Consider the following 27,201-nt stretch of genomic DNA (forward strand, 5'->3'; position numbering starts at 1 on the left):
TTATAGCTCTAGCCCAAAACACATTAGTGATACCAGTTTTAGAGAGTATACTATGAACCCTTTCTTGAATGGTCATGCTCATCTTTTCAGCGACATCAACTTGAGTAGGATTTTCAAGAGCTATTAGCTCTCTTGTGATAGCATGGCTTGCCTTTTGCTTGAATAATTCTCTACAAATGCCAAGAAATTTTGAAATGCATTTTAGCATATCACTCATCTTATGAGTAGGGTAAGCTCAAACCTTCCTAGTGGCATTATTTATGAAAGTAACAAACTATGAAGCTCCACCCAATGAGACCATGTACCCATACAAATCACTATGAACCAAACCCAAGCTCTCTGATATTTTAGTACCATCACATCTTTTATGCGATAATTCAGTTGATTTACCAAAAGATACTCACAAAAACCAAGATTAGAGAAGTTCAAGCACTGAAGATAATGTAAACGGCACAAAGCTTTTATTCTAGTAAGTGACATGTGTCCCAAACAATGATATCATAAAGAAGCTAATGGTCTTTAAACCCAAAAACATGTGAAGGATACAAAGCACCAAATTAATGCCCTTTGGTAACAATGAGAGACAATTTCCATACATGATCTCCAAAGATCACCCTATAACCATAGTTGTCAAGCTGTCTAGTGCTATTCAAACTCTTTGTCAACTTAGGAAGATGCTGTACATTATGGAGGATAAAAGAAGATTCATTAGGCAATGACAAATGTATATTCCCGATACCAACAATGCCACATGCATGCTGGTTTTTACTCACGCCTACACTCACATAGGAGTGTTGGTGATCCGCAGAGCAGGACACTAGGGCACTTTTTACTCTCCGTAAGAGAGGTTTTTCTCCCAGTCATATTACTTCTTATTTGTGTATTTATATTACACAATTTTGGTCACTTATCACACATTACACACATTCGTGTGTGAACCGATCTTAAGGCACTTACACAACCCTAAAGTCTAAGGATTGTACTTTTGTACTTCACTTATACACTTTGAATCTAATCAAGTGTTGAGCTGTCTACACTCTCACTCTCTATTGTCCACGCTGTGTATGCTAAGCTAATAGCTGCCATCTCTGCTTCAACATTTGGTATAAGAGCTCGAGGTTCGTCAAGCCAGTCTTCATCAGGTGCAATACTCTCGCTAGCCTCATCAGACCCGCCATGTCTAGCTCCTTATTAGCTCTCCAGGGGCTGCTGTCTGTGGCTAACCAGTGCCTGCCCAACTAGCCTAGTCCACCAACAGACTCACCAGCCCTACGCCACGTGTAGCCCCGCCCTGTAGCCCTACGCCTGTGTCTGTAATGCCGCCCCATTTAGTGGTGTCTCCTTGTTTGGTTGTGCTGCCCCTTGCTCCGCTTGCGCCTCCTCCTGTTCAATCCAGCGCCGCTTGTTGACAACTCCTCTAGTTGCCGCCAGTTGTACAACCTGCCGCTTGGTTCTACTCTAGTCCGCTAGGCCCATGTGTGTACTAACAGCTTTGCCACCAGTCCAGAAAGTCTCACAGCATTTTCGGCAATCACAACTCGTGTTTAGCTGGTTTTGGGCTTGTTTTTGTTAGAGATCATAGCCTGTTTGGTGGGCAGGCAGCTGCACAGTCGGACCAGCAGGCTGCTGCACAGTCGGACTGTGCAGTTGGACTGCCACGTGGCAGTCCGACTGCCTGCAGCCGACTTATTCCAGGCTGCGCCCTATTTCTGGCGCCCCAGTTCAGGCAGTTTTTCGACTATTTATAGTCCACGTTTCCAGCAGTCTGGCCATTCTTCTCTGTTGCAGATTACAGACCGGTGCCGTGCAGATTTCTGTCTCTGTTCACAGATTTCAGACAGCAGACAGTGCAGACTGCAGCAGACTTCGAGGTGGACAACAGGTCGCATCGTCGAGGTGGAGACACGCAGTCCAGCGCACTGCGCCCGTGTATATCTTTGTATTCAGCATTCTTTATACAGCAGATCTTCATTGTCCACTGTCTCTTTCTCTCCCTTCTCTCTCTGCGTTCTCTCACTCTCAAACCTACGCTTCCGCACCGCTGCACTCTGACATGGTATCAGAGCAGTGTTTGAGGGCTGACTGAGCGCAGAATCAACCTGAAGTGGAGTTTCCATCGCGACACAAATTTGCGTTTTTTGCGTTTAAGGGCAGACAGGAGGGCTGCGCCTTGGAACAAGGCTGAAACGAGTGTGGGCGCACAGGAAAGGAGTACAGGTGGTGGATTTGCTGCTGTTTGACGCGGAGGAAGTTTTGAGTTTTCAACCTAAAAGTGCAGGTTTTGCTTTTTCATCGCCTCCGGCGGGTGAAGAAGCTTCAGGACGCGGAAGAGCCTTAGCAGGCTGAGTTTTCCCAGTCAGAGGGGGCTGCTTTTGCGTTTGAGAAGGCATTGCAGGTGAAGATGTCTACAGAGATGGACTTGGAGTTCCAGGCGATAATGGACCGGAAGGTGCCTGTCCTACCGGCTCTTCCTACAGATCAAAAGCTCGACGGCGACAACTACCGCATTTGGCGCGTTATGATGTTGGCCATCCTTGAGTCCTATGATTTGGCGGAGTTGGTCCAGGAAGATATTGACCGGCCTTTGGTAAGAGATGAGTCCAAACTCTCTTTCGATGCTCGTGCAGAGTTGGCCAGGGCCCAGTCTCATTGGGACAAACTGAATGCCAGGATTCGATCCTTTCTCTTTCTATCATGCACTACAGCCGTGATCGCTCACATCGAGCACTTGACGGTGGCTCGTGAGATATGGCTGGAGCTTGATCAAATGTACAATCGGATGACCCTGATGAAGAGGGTTTCTTTGGAGGTCCAGATGCGGACTTTGTTCGTCAATAAGTCTTCTTCGCTAAGGGAACACATTAACAAGCTAAGGCAGCTACAGATGCAGGTTCAGAATGCGGGGAAGCCGATTTCCTCCGAAGACATGGCGATCACACTCTTGTCCCAGTTGCCGCCATGATTCGGTACATTTTACTCTGCCCTTATTGCTTCAGGGTGAGAGTCTACTCTTCGGTGGGAAGAGTTGGTTCCTATGGTCTTGGACCAAGAGGAACAGTTAAAGGGACAGAATGCTTCCAAGACGGAGGCGTTGACAGGTCAAGCCTCTCAGAAGAAGGGGAAGGACCAAAAGAAGAAGAAGGGGGATAATAAGTCCAAGAAGGACAAGGAGAAGGACAAGGACAAAGACTCCACATGCCATATTTGTGGAAAGACTAGCCATTGGAAGAAGGATTGCCCTGACAAAGACTCGAAGGACACCAAGAAGAAGGAAACCAAGGATTCTGGAGCGGTGGCTGCACCCTCATCAGCTGCATTTCTACATTTAGTTGTCATTAAGGACGCTTCACCGAATGCTTCTGATGCTGCGATGACGGCTCCCCAAGCTCGAGAGTGGATTATTGATAGTGGTGCCTCACGGCACATGACTCCTTCATCAGATGGTGTTGCCCAGCTGCGACCTTCGCGTGGGCAGGTTCTCATTGGAGACAGCTCTTCAGTTTCTGTTGCAGGTCGGGGTAAGATGCAGCTTATTCCGGATGGACGAGGTGGCACCCATACCTCAGAGGTTTTGCATGTACCAGGATTAGGGTACCATCTCCTTTCAGTCCATAAGATTTGCTCCCTTGGTCTTCTGGTGGAGTTTGATAGTTCTACAATGCGAGTCCTTGATCGTGAATCGAGGAAGGTTCTATCATCTGGATATGAGGAGAACGGCATTTACAAACTAAAGTCTTCCACTGCCCTCTCTACTCTTCTTCTTACCTCACAGTCTCAGTCTGAGTTATGGCATGCTCGGTTTGGTCACCTGAACTATGACTATCTTTGGAAGGCGTCACGGGGACAGCTTGTTCGAGGGTTGCCGGATATAGTGGTGAGCCAGCAGCCATGTGTCTCTTGCATACGGGGGAAGCAGCATAGAGATGCCATTCCCCACAGAGCTTCGCGGCGGTCTACTTCACCGATGGAGCTAGTATCTACGGATCTATGTGGCCCTATGCGGAATGAGTCCCTGCGTGGGAGCTCGTACTTCATGCTGATCGTGGATGATTACAGCAGGATGACATGGGCCTATTTTTTGGCACTAAAGTCAGAAGCCTTCTCGCACTTCAAGGATTGGCTTCTCTTTGAGGAGAACCGATCAGGCCGGAAGTTGAAGACCTTGCGATCCGACAAGGGAGGTGAATTTGTGTCTAATGAATTTGCTCGGTTTTGTGCAGATAGAGGAATTCACCAGGAGTTTGCCAATACCAATACTCCTGAAGAAAATGGTATTCTAGAACGGAAGAACCGCAGTGTGATCGAGATGGCGCGCACCATGGAGCACCGACAGACCCCTCAGGTTTTGTGGGCCGAGGCTGTGGCTACTGCAGTCCACATCCTTAATCGATCCCCTACTTCGGCCGTGGAAGGGATGACTCCATTTGAGACTTATTTTGGGACGAAGCCAGATGTTTCTTACTTTCGGGTCTTTGGGTGTGATGCCTATGTTCACATTCCCAAGACTCACCGTGACAAATTTGAAGCGGCTTCCCGAAAACAGGTATTTGTTGGCTACAGCTCCCAGTCCCAAGGCTACCGACTGTATGATCCCGTCAAGCAGGATGTATATACTAGCCGTGATGTGCGGTTTGTGGAGGTTCCGGTTACTTCAACGGGTAAGGAGCATCCCGTTCTTGGAGATCCAGGGGAGAGTTGGGCTCCTTCTACAGTTCCACTGGAGCCCGTGCCTTTTGATTATGATTCTGTTTCTGACACAGAGTCTACTGTTCCACCGGACCCTTCTGAGGAGTTACCACCGGTGGACATTCCAGAGTCTTCTACTGATGGAGAACGACGAGGGGAGGTTCGGCCTCCTCCTCGCTAGGCCCGTGACACACTCCGTGATTCAGGGATCGAAGGGGTTCCTAAGGAGTGGGGACCGCAGGTTGGTCCGCGGCGGTCACGAAGGCACCAGGCGCATTCTTCGGAGCTTGTTTGCTCCAACTATTGTTTGATGTCCCGAGTTATGCAGGATCGAGAGCCCACCTCCGTGAAGGAGGCTTTACAGTCCGCACCATGGAAGAAAGCTATGGAAGCTGAGTTGGAGGCTATTGAGAGGAATGGCACTTGGTCCCTCGTGCCACGCCCCCCGAAGAAGAAGGTGATTGGAGTCAAGTGGGTCTTCAAGACCAAATATCTCAGTGATGGTACTTTGGATAAGCACAAGGCTCGCCTTGTTGCTAAGGGTTTTGCACAGCGCCCAGGCATTGACTGTCATGACACCTTTGCCCCCACAGCTCGTATGGCAACCATTAGAGCTGTTCTTGCTTTGGCTGGCCATAGGAGATGGCCTGTTTATCAGCTGGATGTGAAGTCGGCCTTCCTGAATGGTGAATTGAAGGAGGAGATCTACGTTGAGCAGCCCCCTGGCTTTGGTTCTGCAGATGGGAAAGTCTACAGGTTGAAGAAGGCCCTATATGGCCTCAAGCAGGCCCCGCGAGCTTGGAACGAGAAGATTGATTCGTTCCTCCAGTCTCAGTTGGGATATCGGCGGTCCAAGGCCGATCCGCAGCTGTATGGTCACACTTCCGAGGATGGTTGTGTGCTGTTTGTATTATATGTTGATGATTTGATTGTCACAGGTGATGATGCACAGTAGGTCCAGGAGACAAAGTCAGCTTTACATCGGACGTTCGAGATGACGGATTTGGGGCTACTCCATTTCTTTCTAGGACATGAGATTTATCAGTCTCAGAGGGGGATTTTTCTCTCCCAACAGAGATATGTACAGGAGCTCTTGGTGTCCTTTGCGATGGAAGATTGTAGGGCCCTCTCTACTCCTATGGATCCGAACTGGAAGGCCACTTCCCACTCAGCTTCTCCTTTGGCGGATGCTTCCCGCTATCGACAGTTGATAGGGTCTTTGATTTGGCTTCTCAACACCAGGGTTGATCTATGTTTTGCTGTTGGGCTCTTGGCAGGGTTCATGAGTGAACCTAAGACGGTGCATTGGCAGGCTGCTCAGAGGATACTTCGATATCTGAGGGGGACGTCTGATTTGGGGATTCATTACCCCACAGGGACAGATGGGTCAGATCTTGTACTTGCAGGTTGGAGCGACTCGGATTGGGCCGGTGACGTGGACCACAGGCGGTCTACAACAGGTTACTGCTTTACTTTGGGTGCAGGTGTTATTTCATGGAGTAGCAAGAAGCAGCCCACGGTAGCCCTTTCGTCTACTGAGGCGGAGTATCGGGCCGCGTCTTCCACCACATGCGAGGTTGTGTGGCTTCCGAGATTGTTGGAGGAGCTTGGGTGCCCCCAGACTCGTCCTACATTGCTGCGATGTGACAATGAGAGTTGCATTGCCTTGGCGAGGAACCCTGTTTTTCATGCCCGGACGAAGCACATTGAGATTCAGTACCACTTCATCCGAGAAAAGCTTCTGGATGAGACCATCACTGTGGAGTATTGCAAGACGGAGGACAATCTTGCGGATTTGTTTACGAAGGCGCTTTCTCAGGCTCTACTTCGGCAACATTCTAGATCCCTCAGGCTTCTGCCCTGCCCAGGCTCTGAGAGGGGGTGTTAGAGATCATAGCCTGTTTGGTGGGCAGGCAGCTGCACAGTCGGACCAGCAGGCTGCTGCACAGTCGGACTGTGCAGTCGGACTGCCACGTGGCAGTCCCACATGGCAGTCCGACTGCCTGCAGCCGACTTATTCCAGGCTGCGCCCTATTTCTGGCGCCCCAGTTCAGGCAGTTTTTCGACTATTTATAGTCGACGTTTCCAGCAGTCTGGCCATTCTTCTCTGTCGCAGATTACAGACCGGTGCCGTGCAGATTTCTGTCTCTGTTCACAGATTTCAGACAGCAGACAGTGCAGACTGCAGCAGACTTCGAGGTGGACAGCAGGTCGCATCGTCGAGGTGGAGACACGCAGTCCAGCGCACTGCGCCCGTGTATATCTTTGTATTCAGCATTCTTTATACAGCAGATCTTCATTGTCCACTGTCTCTTTCTCTCCCTTCTCTCTTTGCGTTCTCTCACTCTCAGTCCTACGCTTCCGCACCGCTGCACTCTGACAGTTTTGGGCGGTCACAAGTATATTTTATCATTTCATTTGAAAAATCAGAGCTACAACAAGAGGCTTCTACAAGGAAAGGTGCATTTCCGCTTCAGCAGTGCTTTGGGGCACAAATCGTAGAAATTTCTTGGCATTTGGGTCAAAAATTTGGGGCTTTTGCATGTTTGGTAGACTTTGGCACATGTACTGAAGTTTTAGTCTAAACTTGACTGAAATTATGCACTTTGGACGGTCAAATTTTGGGGCTTTTGTGTTTTTAGTGCTATTGAGTAAAGTTCCTGCATTGGACAGTGTGCTACTTGCTGAAATCTGTAAAAATTTCAGCTTATTGGACAATAGTGATCAAGTGTGACATAGTTTTGTTCATTACAGCTTAGTGTTTGCTATAATTTTTGGAAATTTGCAGATTTCTATGTTAAGCCAGCTTTGCCTTTTGAAAGAGTGACATTCATCATGGCCAATCAAGGACAAAGCGATGTCTTCACTTATGTATCTAAAGAGGATAGATTGGATGGCCACTATTGTCTATGGTCCTTCATGATGAAGAATGTACTTGTTGCAAAAAATCTTTGGGAGTATGTTAGTGGTGAAGAAGTCTGTCCTAGAGTTGTGGCTCTTGCAACTCCTCCCCAAGGAGGACGTGGTTAGAGGCTAGCTCCAACTCAGTCACTTCCCCAAAGAATAGCTGTACAAAAGGCTTGGACATTGGGGATGCCCAAGCATTGTCACTTATTGCATTGACTGTTCAGCGTTTCATAATTCCGCATATATGGTTTGCTAATTTTTCACGAGTAGCATGGCTTACACTTGAGTAAACGTTTGTTGGAAAAAATGAGACACACATTTCTTTCTCTAAAAAGGAGCTTGAAAATGTGAAGATGGACGAAGGTGATGCTATGTAGGATCATCTTAACAAAATTCAAGACTTGTGTGAGCAATTGATGAATGTAGATGAGTATTATTTTGATTCACAGATGATCTCTACTACTTTGAATTCCTTGCCATCTTATTTGGCCTTTCACACGGCCTTGAATCTCACAATGAGAATTTCTTTGCAACCACTTATTTTTCTTCAGTTGGTTAGTTTATTGCTGGAAGAAGAGCAAACATGGAAGAATAGTGGGGTGGATGTTGTAGCCTCAAAACAAGCTTTTATGGCAAGACAGAAGGGCAAAGGCAGTTAGTCCAAGAATGCTCCGCAGAGTTCTGAAAGTTTAGGAACTTCACAGAACAACAAGAAGCCGGGAGCCATGCAAGTCAAGAAGGACAAGTGCCATTATTGTAAAAAGCTAGGTCACTACATCATAGAATGCAATAAATGCATTGCCAAGGAGAAAAAGGAGTCTAGGATGTGTGTTTCCGATGCACCTGTGAAGAAAACTGCTAGGGTTTGCACTGAGGATACACAAAGTGTACGGCCACGACAAAAACTCAAAGAGACAGATACAGACACAGAGAGCAAAACTCAATCCCTAAACACAAAACTCAAAACTCAAACACAGAAACTCAAACACAAACAGAAGAAGGGAGAGAGAGAACACAACTCTGAAGTGGATGAATATTGTAAATGAATGTAAGAGTGTACAGTGTGCTCAAGGGTAGAGCAATGTTGGAGTGTGATGTCCACTAGAGACGGATCCCAAGTGTTGTGACCACCAGTCGGAGTAACGAAGTGAGAGAAACACCAAACACTGATCCCCAAAGTGCGAGGAGACTGGAGAGGATGATGTTTGATGATGTGGGCGAAGCAACAGAACATAGCAGTAGAACATTATAGTAAAATGTCGCAGTAAAACGCAGTAGTAGAATGCTGCAGTAAAATGTTGTAGTAAAAAGCAACAGTAGAATGCCGCAGTAAAATGCGGTAGTAGAACGCTGCAATAAAACACAACAATAAAACGCCGCAGTGAAACAAGGTGATGACAGTAGTCGCGAAGACTGGACCGCCACGTGGTGGGAGATTGATGGCTAAGATCTGCATACAAGGGTGAGAAACCTGCATGGGAGGGATGAGGTTGAATGGGGATAGCCTGTCTATTTATAGATGTGGAAGGGCGATCCAAAAATTAGGGTTTTTGAGAGGCCATTGAAACTCTCTCGGACCACTCCCCTTTTTAGGGTTTTTCATTAATAAGTGTGTTTTGGGGCTGTTTAAGAATGCTAATCAGCTGAAAAGCGTGTTTGGACAAAGGGTGCACGTCGGTTGCCCAGTGGCCTACCAAGACTACAGAGGCTATGATTATCTTACCAAGGGAACCCAAGTAGTCATCCCAGAGAGGATAGGGCATTGGACAAAGAGTGCACGTTAGTTGGCCAATGGCCTACCATGCCCTATAAAGGCGGATGGAACCACATTGAACTTTAAAAAAATAAATTAAAAAATGAGAGAGTGAAATTTTATGGGATGCGGCCGATTGAGTAATAGTGACCCAGAAGACGGGAGTAGGGAGCGTACACCCAACACATCACAAAACAGAACAAGCTAACTCATCCACTCAGGGTGTTGACGATGAGGAAAAAATAGGGGATGAGGTATCCATGTGATGGAGTATGGTGGTGTGGTGACAATAGTCGCTAGTGGAAACAACTTAGGATCCGCTCAAGTGGTGCTCTACACAATGAGATGCAAAGTATGCTACATACTAAAGAATGCTCATGCAGTAGGTCCCACTAGGACGGTGTCCCTCATGGGAAAATTGTTCACTTGCCCAAGCACCCTAGTACAAAGATGATGAAATCATGCAATGCAAAGGGTGCAATGCAAAGGGTAAGGTACAACGGGGGGAGAAGCCGATGTCGAAGACAAAGTGTTGAAGCCTGTAGAATACCAAGAAGGGTAGGAATCCCCTCTCAACCTGGATGTAGATGCCGAAAACGGAAGAGGAGCCTGATGTCGGTCTTTGTCTGGTGCCGAGGACCATAAGGAATGAAAGAAGATGAAGCATCCCGCTAGAAGAGCAAGGTAGAAGTCACTGCCATGATAGCATCGAGAGAGATGCTACACGATCTGCCTCGGGAGGGGAAACCGCCATGCTGGAAGAAGAGCAAGCGCTCCAAGGATGATGAAACCATGAAAGGAACGGTGCGCATCCCCACATCGCTAGCCCAGGTAGGACCAAAGCAATCTGCAAGTTAGCCCTACACTAAAAGACAAAACCTTGTAAAAGAGATGAGAATCTGCAAACACAAAGATTAGTGGTAAGATGCTCCAAAGCAAAACATAATAGAAAGAAAATCTAACTCAAAAGAAATGCAATGAATGTGTATGTGTGAGTAAATGCAGCGGAAGACAAAAGAATGGAAAAACTAAGGACAATGAATCCTATGGGCCCGACTCTAAGAGTGCGAAAAATGAATCCTAGACTGACCTAGGGTATCTGAAAGGACCTAGAGACATGCGAGTCTAAGACGGTGGCTACCATTGCGTACGTCAAGTAGTAGGGCTTTGCCAAGGGAACGCCTGACGAGGTGGGAAGGAAGGGGAGATAGATGCATGAAGTGCAACGGATCGGAACGTGCAGACCAATCAGCTTATCCCTTAGGGGTAGTGAAAGAGATGGGCTATTGAGGTTGTACTTGAGCCACATGTCCAATAGCAACAACGGGTACTGAAGGAGCAGATGAAGCAGGAGCAGAAGTAGCATCTAATTTTTTAATATTAAATAATGCATTTTTAGAAGTATATGAATAAGCCATAATAGCTGCAATATATCATGTATACAAAAATAACTAGATATATCCAATTGTAAGTTCAAAGGAGATCAATTTACGACAATTATAAGTCCAAAGGAGATAAATTGACTACAATCCAAGTGCCTTGCAAAGCCAAATAGTGGCTAAAGTAGTATCAATAGCCAAAATTGAGACAAATCCATACCAAGCAACCAAGATACGATCAATTTGCAAGAAACTACAAAACCAAGTACTCACCACAATGGCAAAGACAATATTATAATAGCTCGAGCATTGGTCAATGCATACCAATTTGTTTACAATTCTCTTTTGTAATTTCCCGGCTGTTAATCTCAAGCAAGATAACCTCCAAAATAGATTTATTTGGTCTTTGTGTGAATAAATGCTCTAAACACAAAAAAGCATAAAACCAATCGTTGACAAAGTACAGACTGATAAACTTAGAACACAATTAGGGTCAGGGTTAGTGTAACTCAGAGACAGTGAACACAATGAATAATAAAGTGAATGAATAATGAATATACAGTACTCATGAAGCAAACACACTATGTAGTGAATACTAAATCTTGAACTCTTGTATCTCTAGGATCAAGGCAGAGGTTATGAGGTGTAGAATGTGTCGTACTCCAAATGAATTCCTAATTGCAGCAAAGTAGCCTTCGAGTATCGAACACCAGCAAACATAGCCAAGGAAGGCTGGATCTAATGCAGACGGCAGTGTAGAAAAAGGAAGACTAAAAATGTAGGTGTTGGTGGAGCTCGTAGCAAGCAGCTCACTCAGTTGAAAAGAGTGTGCAGACAGTGGAGAGAGAGTGTGTGTGGTCAGTGCTCGACACTAGATTGATTGGAAAGTATATAACTCGAAGTACAAAGTACAATCCTTAGACTTTAGGATTTTGTAAGTGGCTTAAGGTGCGTTCACACATAGAAGTGTATAATATGCGGTAAGTAACCAAATTATGTAACATAAATACACAAATGAAGAATAATGTAATAGGGGTCAAAAAACTTCTCTTGGGGAGAGTAAAAAGGTGCCCTAGTGTCTTACGTGCGAATCACTGATACTCTTGTGTGATCGTAGGCATAAGTAAAACCCAACAAAACCCCTAGAGTGAAAAGTGATCAGTATATAAGGATCATCCACCAAAGAAGATCAAAATTAAAGCATTGCGAAATGCTTTAAATTTTTGTGAGGAAGAGCTTTGGTGAAGATGTTTGTCACATTGTTGTTGGTAGGATAGTAGATAAGGTTGATATCCCTTGCATGTAGCCTCTTTTTGACAAAGTGATAATGTATCTCAATGTGTCTCGTGCATGCATGAAATACTAGGTCCGTGCCATTGCAATGGCACTAAGACTCTCAGTAAACAAGGAGTAGGCTACGTGATAGATACATCAAGATCAACCAACAAACCTCTCAACCATACATAGTCAAGCTGCCCTATATTCAGCTTCACAAGATGATGTGGTAATAGTGGATTGTTTCTTGCTAAGCCAATAAATGCAAGAAGAGCCAAGAAAGAAATAAATTTCACTTATAGAGTGACAAGAATCAAAATCTCTAGCCCAATTAGAATCACTGTAAGCATGTAACTGCAATGGCCCCTCCTTGGTATAAAGCAATCCAAGAGTCCTAGTGCCCTACAAGTAACGGAAAACACACTTCACAACTTGCCAATGTGACATGTGTGGGCTGTGCATATACTTGCTTAGGGCTGAAACTGTAGATTGAATGAATATCTAGCCTTGTGTTGCATAAATAAATGAGACATCCAACTACTGGAGCGTATGTATGAATGTCAAACATATCACAGTCATCATGCAAAGACAACTTAAGTCCAATCTCCATCAGAGTATTTAGTGGCTTGCAATCTTGGAAGCCAAATCTCTCAAGGAGTTTGCAAATATATCTAGACTGTGACAATCCAATGCCTCTAGTATTGTGAATAAACTGAATGCCCAAATAGTACGCAAAGGCTCCAAATCTGACATTTCAAAAGTTTTTGTAAGTTTTTTTTGAATGTTGAAATTTGACCAGCATGTGTCCCTATGAGTAGAAGACCATTCTCATAAAGACAAATGACCAGTAAGGATCCCCCCTCTTTGCATATACCTAAAGAGTAGACTCCGATGGGGTGTTAATGAACCTTGGTTGAATAAGAAGGCATCAATTTCAGCATACCAAGCTCGTGGAGCTTTCTTCAAACCATACAAAGCCTTTTTCAGCTTGCATACCAAGACCTTTCAACTGCAAAACCCATGGGTTATTGAACATATACTTCTTCTTGAAGTTCCTCGTGTAAGGATGCAGTTTTGATGTCAAGATGGTGCACAATCCAACCATAATGGGCAGCCAATGCAACCATGCACTTAATAGTGGTCATACGGGACATAGGAGCAAATGTCACCTCATAATCAATGCCTTTCTTTTGTGTATAGCCGTTTGCCACAAGCTTGACCTTGTACTCATCAATGGATCCATTTGCTTTTCGTTTCAGCTTATAGACCCATTTAGTATCAAAGGCTTTCTTTCCAACACGCAATGTGACGAAATCCCATGTTTGATTCTTTATAGTAGAATCATATTCCGCTTGTGTTGCTGCTATCCAATGCACACTCTGTTGTGCATTCTCAAAAGAATCAGGCTCATCATCATCAAGAGTGTTTGCTACCATAACAAACTCCATAGCATTAGCATGATCATGCAGATGTATTTGTCTTTGAGTACGACCAGCAAGAGGAGCATCCAAATGATTGTCTTTTAGAGTTTGCAAGTACCATCTAGGTATATGTCTAGCCTTCTGATTATGCACATACTCTTGACGAATCTAATGCTCAACGTCTTGCTAAATATTCAGATGAGCCATAGGTTGAATTTCTGCATTATTTAATGGAGCAGCTGGCTGAACATTTTATTCATTTAATGAAGCTCCAACTATATAACCAAAAGAAATAGGCAACAGCCCTTCAAACACATCTTTTGCAGCCTGATATGTGTTATAACCAGCAAGAGAGAGTTTTGATTTTTCATAAAAAATCCTTTCTCTAGCCTTTGCTTTCATTGTTGTACCCTACAAATATGCACTTGACAATCTTATTGTCCAATTTTTTTCTCAACACTTTGGGAATATGAGCATATGCAAGACACCCAAAAGTAGGAAAGTGGCCAACTGAAGGTTTACGGCTGTTCCAAGCCTCAAAAGGCATTATATTTTTCAATGCCTTAGTAGGGCATCTATTCAAAGTGTGACAAGCACACAAAACCTGCTTTCATCCAAAATCCATGTGACAATATTTTTAGCTTTCAGCATACATTTGGCTATCTCCATGAGTGACCGATTCTTCCTTTTTGAACCAGATTCTTCTATGGAGTATATGTAGTAGTATATTTGTGTGCAAAGTCTTTTTGCTTCAAAATAGTATTCAACAATAATAGAATCAACATCACGAGGAAAAGAAAACCGATGTCTCTCCAAGAGAGGTAAATCTTCCAACATGTGAGTACACTGCATAAGCATGAAACTACCATAGTTTACGTGCCCCATGCAAGTATGCCAAAACTGTGCCTATGACATAGCAAGAGTAATAGTAGATGCCAAATAAATTGACTAATCAACCAAATGAGCATCTAACTCATAAAGTTCATGACATAATGTGCCAGTGAGTACCAAAGTCAAGAATTCCTTTTCTGTGACCATACATTTATGATCATCAAACGTGACTTGCATTCCACATTTTGCTAAAGAAGAAATGAGCAGCAAATTCTTTTTTATCTGTGGCACATATGAAGCATCTTGCAAACAGACAGAGAGTAGAGCCATCAATGGCTTTTAAGACAATCTCTCGAGCACCTCTAATAAGATAAGATGCATTGTTGGCAGATTGCACTGATTTGCCAACAAGAGCTGCAACAACAGAGGTAAACAAATCCCTACGGGATGTAATGTGTTTAGAAGCACCACTGTTAAAGAACCAAGTTCTAGCATTCTTTGTAGAGTTAAATGCTCTATCTGCCTAAGAAGAATCATAACTGCAAGTATAAAAACAGTAGTCACAGTCAATGATGAACGATTCAGACTTTGTAGCACTAGTAGCAGGAGGTACATCTAATTTTTCTCCTTGGCAATGCGTTTCTTGTATTCTATGATACAATGACCTGGGATTTTACAATAATGGCACTTGCCCTTCTTGGCTTGTGTGCCCCCCTGCTTCGTGATGTTCTATGAAGTTTCAAAGCTTCTTGAACTTTGCAGAGCATTCCTGGACTGATTGCCCTTGCCCTTCTGTCTTGCCATAAAAGCCTGTTCAGAAGCTACAACATCCACCCCACTATTCTTCCTTGTTTGCTCTTCTTCCAGCAATAAGCTAACCAACTAAAGAAAAGTAAGTGGTTACATAGAAATTTGCATTGTAAATTCAATGTTGTATGAAAGGCCAAATAATAAGGTCGCAAAGAATTCAAAGTTGTAGAGATCATTTGAGTATCATAATAATACTCATCTACATTTATCAACTGCTCGCGCAAGTGTTGAATTTTATTAAGGTGATGTTGTATAGCATCACCTTCTTTCATCTTCATATTTTCAAGCTCCTTTTTCAAAAAAGAAATGTGAGTATTATTTTTTCCAGCAAACATATGCTCAAGTGTAGGCCATGCTACTCGCGAAGTAGCAGCAGACCGGATATGCAAGATTATAGATGGCCGAACTGCCAATGCAATGAATGACAATGCTTGGGCATTCCTATTGTCCCAAGCCTTCCATGTAGCTATTCTTTGGGGTGGTAGCTGAACAGGAGCTTGCCTTTGACCACAGTCTCCTTGTGGAGGAGTTGTAGGAGCCATATCACTAGGATGGACTTTTTCCCCATTGACATAATCTGTTTTTTGCAACAAGCACATTCTTCATCATGAAGGACTGCAGAGAACAGTTGTTGCCATCCAATCTATCCTCTTTTGATAGATAAGTGAAGACATCACTCTGTCCTTGATTTGCCATGATAAATGTCACTCTTCCAAATGCACAAGAGCAATAACAAAAGCTGGCATGACCTAGAAATCTGTAAATTTCCAGAGATTTGTAAAAGAGTGGGGATAGAGGGGTAGGACACGGGTTAACATGGGAATACCCAGTTATACTGACAAGGTATATAAGGTGTTGAGAGACCCAATTAGGGAATCAATTATCAATAATCAAGTCTCTCTTTTCTCCTTCCTCCTAGCTTTCATGGCTTCCCTTCTCTTTCTCTCTCTTTTCCTATCTTTCTCTCTCTTCTACTAGTCTTTCTCTCTCTTCTTCTCTCATCTTCTTCCTCTTTCTCTCTCCTCTCTGCAGTGTCTCCCTTCTCTCCTTCTCTCTCCTAGGTCTCCTTCATTACAGTTGGTATCAGAGCTTAGTTTTTAGATCCTTCCTTTCTCTCTCTTTTCCCTCAAATCTAGTCTCATTTTCCAACAATAAACCCTACTTTTCAGGTACATAGGCAGGGATGGCAGCTTTCTTGGAAGACACACAGGAGTTGTAAGAAGCAGTGATGGAGCACCAATAGCAGGAGGAAAGGGCATACCAGGACCTCCAATAGGAGCTCAGCTTTGTAAAGAAGCTGGTGATAACCCGAACTCTGCCTCTACGCATGCTGTCACCATCCTTCCCAATGCCGCCTCTCATGCTGGGAGGGACGTATGAGCTCTTGCCTGTTGTGGTAGATCCAGCACCAGGAGCAGCCAATCTAGGCCCATCATCTTCTGGAGGCTTCTCACCAAGTGTGAAACCCTTGGTCCCAATGAGATCCTTGAGGGGACATTTGGAGGTCGAGTGATCTCCTTTCTTGCTACAGGTCCTGCAAATGATGAGCGCGAGGCATTAGCTGTTGGCGTAGGTAATAATTTTCAGAGCTCAGTTGAGCAGCTTGCTTTTGCAGCCGCTCATTCTCCTCCAACAGGATTTGATTTATGGCATTCAGCTTGGAATTCCAATTCTGCAGTCGGTTCGTCTCTTTTCTTTGTTTCTCCCTGCATCTTCTGTTTTGAAACCACACTTTGATCTGCTTCTGACCAATGTTTGCAAGGATGGGGCATTCGCGGATGAGCTGCTGCCGACGTGTTGAGTTGGGCTTGGGGCAGTCATTGTACACCCTCTCAAGAATCTCCACCTGCTCCAGGGTATAGCGTGCGTACTTGCCGTGATCCATCATGGCTTTGCCATCTTTCCCCTTGTTAGTCCCCATTTCAGAATGCCAGGTCAGGTCCCTGCCCCGCCGTCTGGTCAGAAGGCACAAAGTTGGTGCTTAATATCTACGTCCTGAAGCCGCCGCCGGTACAACTACTAATGCTCTTCTCCATTCAAGCAGAAGCTTGTATGTGACCATCCATAGCTTGGAAAATCACTGTGAAAAACCTGCTGATGAAAGCCTCCAAGCAGAGCTACTCTGAAATGGAAGCCAAAAGGCTGAGCTTCTTGAGCTGAATGCGAAGAAAGCAGAAGACGAGGACTGAAATTGCACTGGTTGGGATGTACGCAAAATGTGGCACATGGGGTCCTGAATGCTTGTGCAAATTCAACAACGCTTGAGCAGTGCAAAAGGATCCATGCAGATGTGAACTTATAATCAAGTCCTTTGACGAGACACCACCACCACTTGGAATTGCAACAATGGCTGCTCAGCAAGGGCTTGGAACAAGGTTCTCCAATTCTTCAAAGGAATGCTATGTGATGGCTTGAAACTGAATGACAGATAAGTGTGTTCTCTCTGCATTCAATGTCCTTGGTTAATCATAAGGTCACTGCTATTTCAGTGCTAATGTGCTGAGATCATCGCACCACACCGAGACCCCAAGATTGTTTCTGTGTGGTTGACCTTTTTGGGTCGGGCAGGACTTCTAAATGAAGCCAATGACAAATTAATTTATGGGAGTAAGCGGTCAGCATGGTGCTTCAATGTGGCTTTCCTTGCTTAGTGCTTGCAGGAAGCATCAAAGTATAGCCATGTAGAGGCATGCTTTTGAACAGGTCCTGAAATGTTTGGGGGCACACGTCGTGCTCTTTAACATCTATGCTGCAGCTTGCAACTAGGACGAGGTAGCTAAGCTTAGGAAGAAAATGTCTGATGCAGAAATGGAGCAGGCAGAATGCACTTTGGCTCACATCAATAACTGAAAGTTTTCATGTGAATACAGGGGATGAAATCCTATCCACAGTTTTGCAAATATGATGCTGAGTTGAGAGAAGGTTGGAGATGATAAAGATGGAAGGATGTACACCTGAATTTAGCTCTGCCTTCCTACGATGTGATAGAATTAGCCAAGAAGTGATGCAATGCAATTCACTGAATGAGCTTGATCGTACATTAGGATCAGAAAATGTGAAGGCCGATGTCAAGAGGAGATCCTCTACCACTGCATCTGGACCTTTTCCTTTGTCCAATAGAAAGTAGTAGTAGTCGGCTCAATGACAGAGCTGGAGCAAAGACACATAAGATAGAAGTTCTCTCGAGGTGCTCCAAGAGAATACAAAGCCTGCAGCTGATTCCAATGTGCTTTACAGCACTGAATGATGGAGCTTCAAAGCTCAGCTAAAGAAGTCGCCAACTGGGCACTGGGCTTTCCAGTAATGCATGCATTTTGTAGCTCAGCTCATAGATAATCTCCAAAATATAGGAGGCAATCCTACTTGAAGGAAGGACATTCCTCATACTATCGTGGATTGTGGCCTGAGTCTTCAAAAGACAACAGAGAGACTGTTGTTCAAGCCACTTCCAACCATGATGAGTTCGGTGAGGACACTATTGAAAAGTTTGAAGTGGAAGAACAACCTGAATGTGTAGATGTTCAGAAGTACATGAAATTTCAATTCCCTCAGAACTCTGCAGATAAGTAAAGTTTCTTATGCCAAGAAATCAAGCCAGTCCTGTGCAGATGATTGACAATATTTTGGGCAAATTCTTGGTGTTGGAAAGCATAGTTGGAAGGGACTTTTACACAAAATAGACAAAGGAACAGAACATGCAGAATTTCATGCAGAATTCCTTCTATCAGAACCAGGGAAAGCATTTGGATTCATAAGTGCCTAATAGTATCTTGTATCCTTACCAACTGTCTAAAGCAACAAGCTCACAAGCTCAAGCATGCTGGTGGATTTTGTCAGTTTGAAGTATCTTGGCTAACGAAACATATTGTACAAGTTACATGGCTAACAATTCTTCAGCTAGTAGTGCCAAAGGATACATTACAGGAAATTGTGGCATAATTATAGAAGAGTCCTGAGACTGATGCATTTTTCTGGAATCACACTGCATTGACTAAGGATGCATTACATGCAATTGTTGTACTGGCATAATTACAGAACTGCTTGACTTTCTGCTGAATGAAACTTCTGAGAAGGCTGCTAATGTCAGAGGACAACAGATTTTGATGAAATCAGAGAATTCAAAACTGCATTTCAACTTCCATCAAATAAAGTCCATCATAATATAATGGCTTACAGGGTCTAGTAATGCGACCATCTCCACACAACCCTTTTTGTCACCAAGGGTCCTGTGGGACAGGCAGCAGTAACTTTCTGTACAGTCCTGAAAACTCAATTGCAGAATATTCTAAATACTTATTGTCAGAGATGTTTTGATAGAGTGAGCAACATACAATAGCAAACAGCAGTGTGCAGATCTGATTTTCAGTAGTAACACTAGGGATCTTTTGATGCTTTGATGTGGCAAAAAATATAGGTCAATTGCCAGTGCTAAGCTAAATCACATATGGGCAATTTTGATAACCAAAGTATTGTACAATACGACTTTGGGCAACACCTAGGCTATGTACCTTGTCATGAGGGTGGATCATGCTCCAATGGATTTGATTGACAGTATGGCTAATATGGATAGCATGATTACGCTTACAAGCACTCCTTTATGCAGCAACATAGTTCTTATGCAAGTCATGATCATGGACATGTATATGGTAGCTCATACAACATTGGTCAGCAGCATGCATATGGAGATTCTTATGCGATGCAAGAGCAGCAAGCTAGTGATTATGACCAGCATCATGCCGATACCTATGCTCATGGACTTGCTACTCATCATATTTATGGTCAGCCTAGGATGCAAGGACACCATTGTAGTCATGTTGGACAATCATCATGCAATCTTGGGCACCATGTTTATGGGCAACAATATGGCCAAAGTTTTGGTAATAGTCAACAGCAAATAGATGTAAATGAGCAGCAGGGCTATTATCACCATATGCAATATGGACAGCATGAGTATCATTATGAGCAGTAGCCATGTTGGTATGACCCTCCATATGGACAGCATGAGCATTATGGTCATGGGCAGCCATCTATTGTACATGAGCAGCAAGATGACTATGAGCAGCATGTCAGAACTATTACTGAGCTGGCCAATGGTGATGAGCATATGTGTGGACAGCATGAGTATCATTATGAGCAGCAGCCACATTGGCATGACCCTTCATATGGATGGTATGAGCATTATGGTCATAGGCAGCCATCTGTTGTACATGAGCAGTGTGTCAGAACTATTACTGAGCTGACCAATGGTGATGAGCATATGTGTAGATTGCTATCTAAGGCTAAACGCATTAGACACCTTACTAGTGATACGATACGGGAACTGCATGCTGCGGGCTTATGCTATCGATGTGCTAAGCCGATATCTTGTGATCATCAAGACAAATGTAGAGCACAGAATGCAAAACTCCTATTTGTATTCGAATATCATTATGCCAAGGATAGGATAGATCTTGTTGAAGACCATTTTGATGTGGATCCAAAGCAAGACGAACTTTCATTTAAGAAAGAAGATCATGTAGATCTTAAAGATCATGCTCATATTATGGATCGAGAAAACATGTCCTTTCAGGAGACCCTTCAGTCTATACACATGTCACATATAAGGGTTGATGCAATACACTTCTCAGCTTATGCAACCCCATGTGTTATTGACAGCATCCAAGTACAGACCAAGCTTAATCATATGATGCTTATGGCAGACTCCATGCAATAGCTAGTGGTACTGACCATTCTAGCTTTACTTGTGGATGGTAACCCAATGTATGGAAAGGATAATCACTTTCCATTTGACCCCAGTGGTAGTGCAGAGACCCATGCTTGCATGGATGACCTGTATGCTGGTGATGCTTACCATGCAGGTTATCCATTTGATCCCAGGGGTTGAAAGAAAGCTCTATCTACATCAGCACTCGCCCGGTGCAGTCCCCTCACCTTGAAGCGGCAACCTTGGCTGAAGACCACTCGATTTGGGCCTGTTTTGCAGTAGACAGCCATCTATTTTCGAACAGTTTTGGGCCTGTATTAAGTGCACCCATGCATGACCTACCTGGGCTGAAAGTACCCTCAACGAGCTTCATTTTGACATGTCACACGCCTCAATCGGAGATGCCCATAGGAAGTTATGACCAGTTTCCTTCAGCAGGCCTGTTCTGGGCAGCATGCTGTCCACTGTTTGTCAGCCCCTAATTGTCAAGAATTGGACGCCAAACTCATATGCTATCAACTTGCACATGTCATATACATCATATACACAATTCTATGCCCCAATTCCACATGAGATTCTCCTATATTCTCCTTTTTAATGCTGAGCAAAGTAGTACTCTGCAACCAACCACACCCCCCCCCCCCCCCCCCTTCGTTGTGAGCCGTAAGTCCTCTTTTTGTTTTTGAGGGCAAAAACCTTCAAGGTTGGGATGGAATGTAACAGAGTGGGGATAGATGGGTAGGACACGGGTTAGCATGGGAATACCCAGCTAGACTGACAGGGTATATAAGGTGTTGAGAGACCTAATTAGGGCATTAGTTATATCAATAATCAAGTCTCTTTTCTCCTTCCTCCTAGCTTTCATGGCTTCCCTCCTCTTTCTCTCTTTTCCTGTCTTTCTCTCTTTTCTGCTAGTCTTTCTCTCTCTTCTTCTCTCATCTTCTTCCTCTTTCTCTCTCCTCTTTGCAGTCTCTCCCTTCTATCCTTCTCTCTCCTAGGTCTCCTTCATTACAAGATTGCAGCAAATGCCAAGCTGTAATCAAGTAAACTGTGTCACACTTGACCACCATTGGCTCAATGTGCTGAAAATTTTCCAGATTGCAGCAAGGAACACGCTGGCAATGTAAGAAAAGTGCTCTGCGGCACTAAAAGCACAAAAGCCCCAAAATTTGACCTCTCAATGTGCAAGATTTTAGTCAATTTCAGATTGAAACTTCAGTACACATGCCATTGTTTGCCAAAAATATAAATGCCCCAAATTTCTTAACCCAAATGCCAACAAATTTCTGCAATTTGTGCACTGAAGCACTGGGTAAAGTAGAAATTGACCTTTCCTTGCAAAAGCCCTTTGCTTTGCTCTGATATTCTGAATAAAATAATAAAATATACCTGTGGCAGCTAAGGACGAGCCGAATGAACACTTAAGAATAATTTAATTGGGGGTAAAAAACTTCTCTTACAGAGGGTAAAAGGTGTAGATGTAAGTAAAACCCAACAACAGGTACTTGAGGAGAGAGAAAATGAAATAGGCAGAGGTGAAAGAATGTTAGGGTGGCAGCTAGAAACTGAAAATACAAGATTCAGAAGAGAGAGAAGATCAAGGCAACAGTTCCAGGATGATGGCAGTAGCACCAGATATTGACATTAGCATGTAATGTAGCAGCAAACTATAGGCGATAGCTCCAGGGTACTAGGCAATAGCTGCAATTTGTAGATGAAGGCTAGAATCAGGTGCCAGATGGTTGGGGTAAGCTCTGACCGCGATATCCACCACGAATGGGGTGTGGGTAGCAGAGATACGGCTCCTCAAACCTACAAACACGAGATTAAGGAAAAGTGGTGGGCTACCTATTTATAGAAAATTTGGGCCACCCAAATTATGGTTTTGCATGTGGGACATAGTAACTCTCTAGGATTACATTCTTGAAACTTGAAAATATGAGATTACGGGAGAATGGTGGGTTGCATACCCATTCTTTTTAAAATAAGAGGTTTTCTTCATTAATTAAGCATGTTTGGGGCACCCAAATAAGGGTTTTGCATGTGGGACGCAGTAACTCTTTAGGATCACGTTTCTTTTTAAAATAAGAGGTTTTCTTCATTAATTAAGCGTGTTTTGGGGCTTTTCAAGTTAGGCTAATGCATTTTTAGCTCAACACCACCTCTCAGGCCCAAAACTAAGCCATGAGAAAAAGTCCTTAATATATATTTACTTTTATCCCAAGACATCTCACCCCAAAGTAGCTAGGGCATTGGGCAAAGGGTGCACGTCAACTGCCGAGTGACCTACTAAGACTATAGAGACGATGGTTATTTTAACAAGGGAGCCCAAGTAGACATCTCAGAGAGGCCAAGGTATCAATCAAGGGTGCTTGTCAATTTCCCAGGGGCCTACCAAGTCTTGCAAAGAGGGATGGAATCAACAATGGACTTTTTGGTTGTGTATTTTTTTTGTTTGTTTGTTAGGGCTTTTGGTGTGATTTTTTCAAAAGATTTAGCATTGAGTGTTGGTTTCAAATTAGTTTTTGTTCCATTGAGTCACTGTGTCCTGAACTACGGGGGAGAGTAAGGATGGATAGCTCCACTACCTTCATAAAACAAGCAAAACAATCCCACACACTACTAGGATAAGTGCCTAGGGATTCCTAAGAGGGTGTGTGTGTGTGTGTCAATTGTATGGAGAATATATGGAAAGAAAGGCAAAATGGGTAAGAAAACAAGACAAGCAAAGCTAGCAAGCAAGGATAAGAGAAGAAATGCCTTTGGAGATTGCCATGTGCAATGCCACGATTATGATGGAGCCAGAGTGGACTACTCCAATAATGACCGAAAAGAGATAAATGTGCACATATGCATGTTTACATGAAAAAAATGTCGATGCATGGATAATGCAAATGAAGATGTAAGTTTTCATGCTCATGCAGAATGCGATGCAATAGTGTCACTGGAACAATGTCCTCGTAGGGAATTGTTCACTTGGCCAAGCGCCCTTTTACAATGAAGTCATCTTGACAGTGTAGACAAAGTTACAAATGTCCATAATACATAATACAATAAATAAATGTTTGAAAGTGAAAAAAATTGTAAATATTATCACTATCACTATCAAGAGAAGGAAACTACTACCTCTCAAACTGGAAGGAGAAGTAAGAGGGAAGCACCCTCTCCCCGTCAATTTGAAGAAGTAGAGAAGGGTATACCCAAGCTGATTCATGGTAGAAGATACTGTAGAACCTGTCGGGTGAGCATCTTGGTCAAAATATCTGCAAAGTTGTCGCTTGACAGCAAAAATTGTAGGCGAATGGCGCCTAGCTCAACTTGCTCTCTACTTGCTCTTTGGTGAAGTGGTAGTGAACCGCCACGTGCCATGTCTGAGAAGTGATGATAGGATTGTCGCAAGGGTAATGGCACAGTGGTTGTCGCAGTAGACAATTGCAGACAACTCGCAAGAGAATTGAAGTGTAACCAATAAGTTCCTTAAATAGATGGCCTTTGTAGTACCATCAAAAAGAGCTCAATACTCTTCCTCGACTGTGCATGCGGCCACAGTCTCCTACTTATGGCTAGTCCAAGAGATGGGTGCTATGCCCAAGGTGTAGAGGTAGCCTCCATGGGAATGTCAGGTGTCAGGATCTCGTGCCCAATCAGAATCAATATACCCTTATAAGCATAAACCATGACTATAAGTTAGTTCATAATAAATATCTTAATACACGAAGACAAACAATCCAATGAGACATTCTAGGTGCATTAAAATATTGACTAAGCAAACTAACTTAGAATGCAAGATTTGGCCCAGCACGAATCAACTAGAGTAATTTTCCTACAACAGAATGAGAGGTATGAGCATCAAAAGGCTGACCCAAGGTATCCTTGTGGAGATGGATAATGGGATCTAGAGGCATGACCACTAGCTGTGTCTAATCAGTGCGATACTGTTCCATTAGTTGTAGGGCGTACTTCTGGTGTGACAGAAAGAGACTTTCCTTGGATTGAACAATCTCCATCCCCAAGAAATAAGTCAATAAATTCTTGAATGTAGAGCAAAACTGTATCTCAATTTTTGTGAGAGCCAATAGAATGTGAGCTAGTGAGTAATATGCCATCAACATACAGTAGGATATAGCTGATCCCCGTGCTAGTGGTGCGAATGTAGAGATTTGGATCATAGGGGGTAAAATAGTATCATCGAGTCCATAAGAATTCATCTATCTTGTGGTACTAACACCTCAACGCTTGCTTCAGCTCATAAAGAGCTTTCTGCAAGCGAAATACCTTGTCAGCCCAATCAACAGAAGAAAACCGGGAGGCTATTCCACATAGACTTTCTCTCCAAATAACCATTCAGAAAGACATTTTTTATGTCTATCTGATAGATCAGCCAACCGTGGTGAGCAACGAGTATAACCAACAAACAAAATGATATCAACCAAGTGGTAGGTGCAAAGGTTTCTTTATAGTTAATGTCGTGCTTTTGTCTGAAACCTTACACTACAAGGTGAGTCTTGTATTTATCTAAAATACCATCAGCCATTAGCTTGGTCCTAAAAATCCACTCCGTCCTAATAACCGGCTTGTGATGAGGACAATCCACCAATGTCCAAGTCCCATTGTGATTTATGCTATCTAGTTCCTTCTCATGGCCTCATGTCACAGAGGGTCCTGGAGAGCCTCTTGCAATCTAATTAGGCTATAAACAACAGTGCATATGAAGCCTGAGAGGCGAGCTAAGTAGACCTTCTAGGGCCCTCCAAAGGGAAATCAAGTGGAAGGATCCCTGAATCCTGCATGGTCTGCTGGCATCAATGACGTAGCATGTCTCATGGAGGAGGTGAGGGAGCTGAAGTATTTGCAGAAAGATTAAGAGCGGGGAGTAGACTCGGCTTAGTAGGCACGATCTCAAATGATGTGAGTGAAGGTGAGAACGAAGAGTCTAGTGTAGAGGACCACACTATGTCCTTCTCATCAAAGACGACATCCCTCTTGACGATCACCTTGTTCATCCAAGGATCGATCAAACGATAGGCTTTCGCTTTAGAAGAATAGCCCAAAAAAATCAAGAGATCAGCTCGAGGGGTGAGCTTTCCTATCTTATTATCAAGAGTGTGTGTATAAGCACGATTACCGAAAACTCTGAAGCAAGAAATGATAGATTGAGAGCCAAAGAATACCTTGTATGGAGTCTTTTTTGGGACTATTGCAGGATGAGAATGTACAGTGATGTGTTAATAGCCTCGACCCAAAGGCACTTAGGGAGCTCTACTGCGAACATCATAGAGTGTGCCATATTTAGGACTACCCGGTTCCTATGCTCTACGACTCCATTTTGTGCGGGGGAGTTGGTAGAGGTGAGCTGGTATGCAATGTCCTACTCTTGTAGAAACTCAAGGAACTTATGGGAGGTAAACTCACCACCAGAATCACTCCTCATAGTACCCACACGATGACCCACATTGTACTTTTTTATCATGGATTCGGGTAGCACTAAAATAATTGAAAGCATCGGATGTGGGTCGCCTTAAATAGCACATTGTACCCATATGTATCTAGAAAAATTATCCACGATAAAAAAGAAGTACAATGTGCTATTTCAGGCGATAGTAGATGTGGGACCACAAAGATCTACGTGGATGAGCCTAAGGGATTCCGTAGCACAAGTGATAGACTGCTAAGGAAAGGGTATACGATGCTGCTTAGCTAGCTAGAATTCTTTATAGACCTTTCAAGATAGTTTTAGGCATGGAAGGCCCTCAACCATCCCCTAACACGACAACTCATAAAGAGAGTCATAGCGAAGATGTCCTAAGCGAAAATGCCAAAGATGCTCAAAGTCTGTAGGCTACCATGTAGTGGCCAAAGCTTGGAAGCGATGGAACTCGGAATTATCGACAGTTGGCTCTGTAAGAAAGTGGGTCATGTGGAAAAGGCCATTAGGCTATGCCTTTCCACGAGTAATCGCTAAACTAGTTTGAGAGTCTAGGATCTTGATTGTGGTTGTGGCGAAGAAAACTATTGGCCCCAACTAGCAAAGCTATTGAATGGACATTAAGTTCACCCCTAGCTGGAGATCATTTAGCGAAGCAAGATCTGGACCCAAGTTAGTGGGAAAACTGATGCGACCTTGGGCTTGAATTGTGACCGAGAAGATATTTCCTACGTGAATGTGCTCGGTTGTAGGGGCTCAGGAAATAAAAATGTCCGCTCTAGGAGTCATGTGATGGATAGCTCCACTCTCCACAAGCCAAATAGGTATTGACGGGCTGGACTATGGCGAGTGGGCCCTTGTAAGCACCCCATAAGGAGGCAACTCGTAGATGTGAAGGAGACTCACATCTGATGTCTCTAAAGAGATGATGTGAGCCTCTGTAGACCAATTAGACAAACCCTCTGGAGTTGAGTAGTTTGCCGACTATGATGACTAACTGGTGGCAGTGT

General features: G+C 43.8%; 1 protein-coding gene across 3 annotated transcripts in view; it reads left to right on the forward strand.

The window, feature by feature from the left end:
• Positions 1–27,201, forward strand: part of LOC148022553 (uncharacterized) — a 109,390-nt gene that overhangs the window by 34,863 nt on the left and 47,326 nt on the right. The window lies entirely within an intron of this gene.

Source organism: Lygodium microphyllum, chromosome 16 (genome assembly GCF_053477565.2).
Source record: "Lygodium microphyllum isolate KBCC chromosome 16, Lygodium_microphyllum_v1.1.10, whole genome shotgun sequence".
NCBI classification, from domain to species: Eukaryota; Viridiplantae; Streptophyta; class Polypodiopsida; order Schizaeales; family Lygodiaceae; genus Lygodium; species Lygodium microphyllum.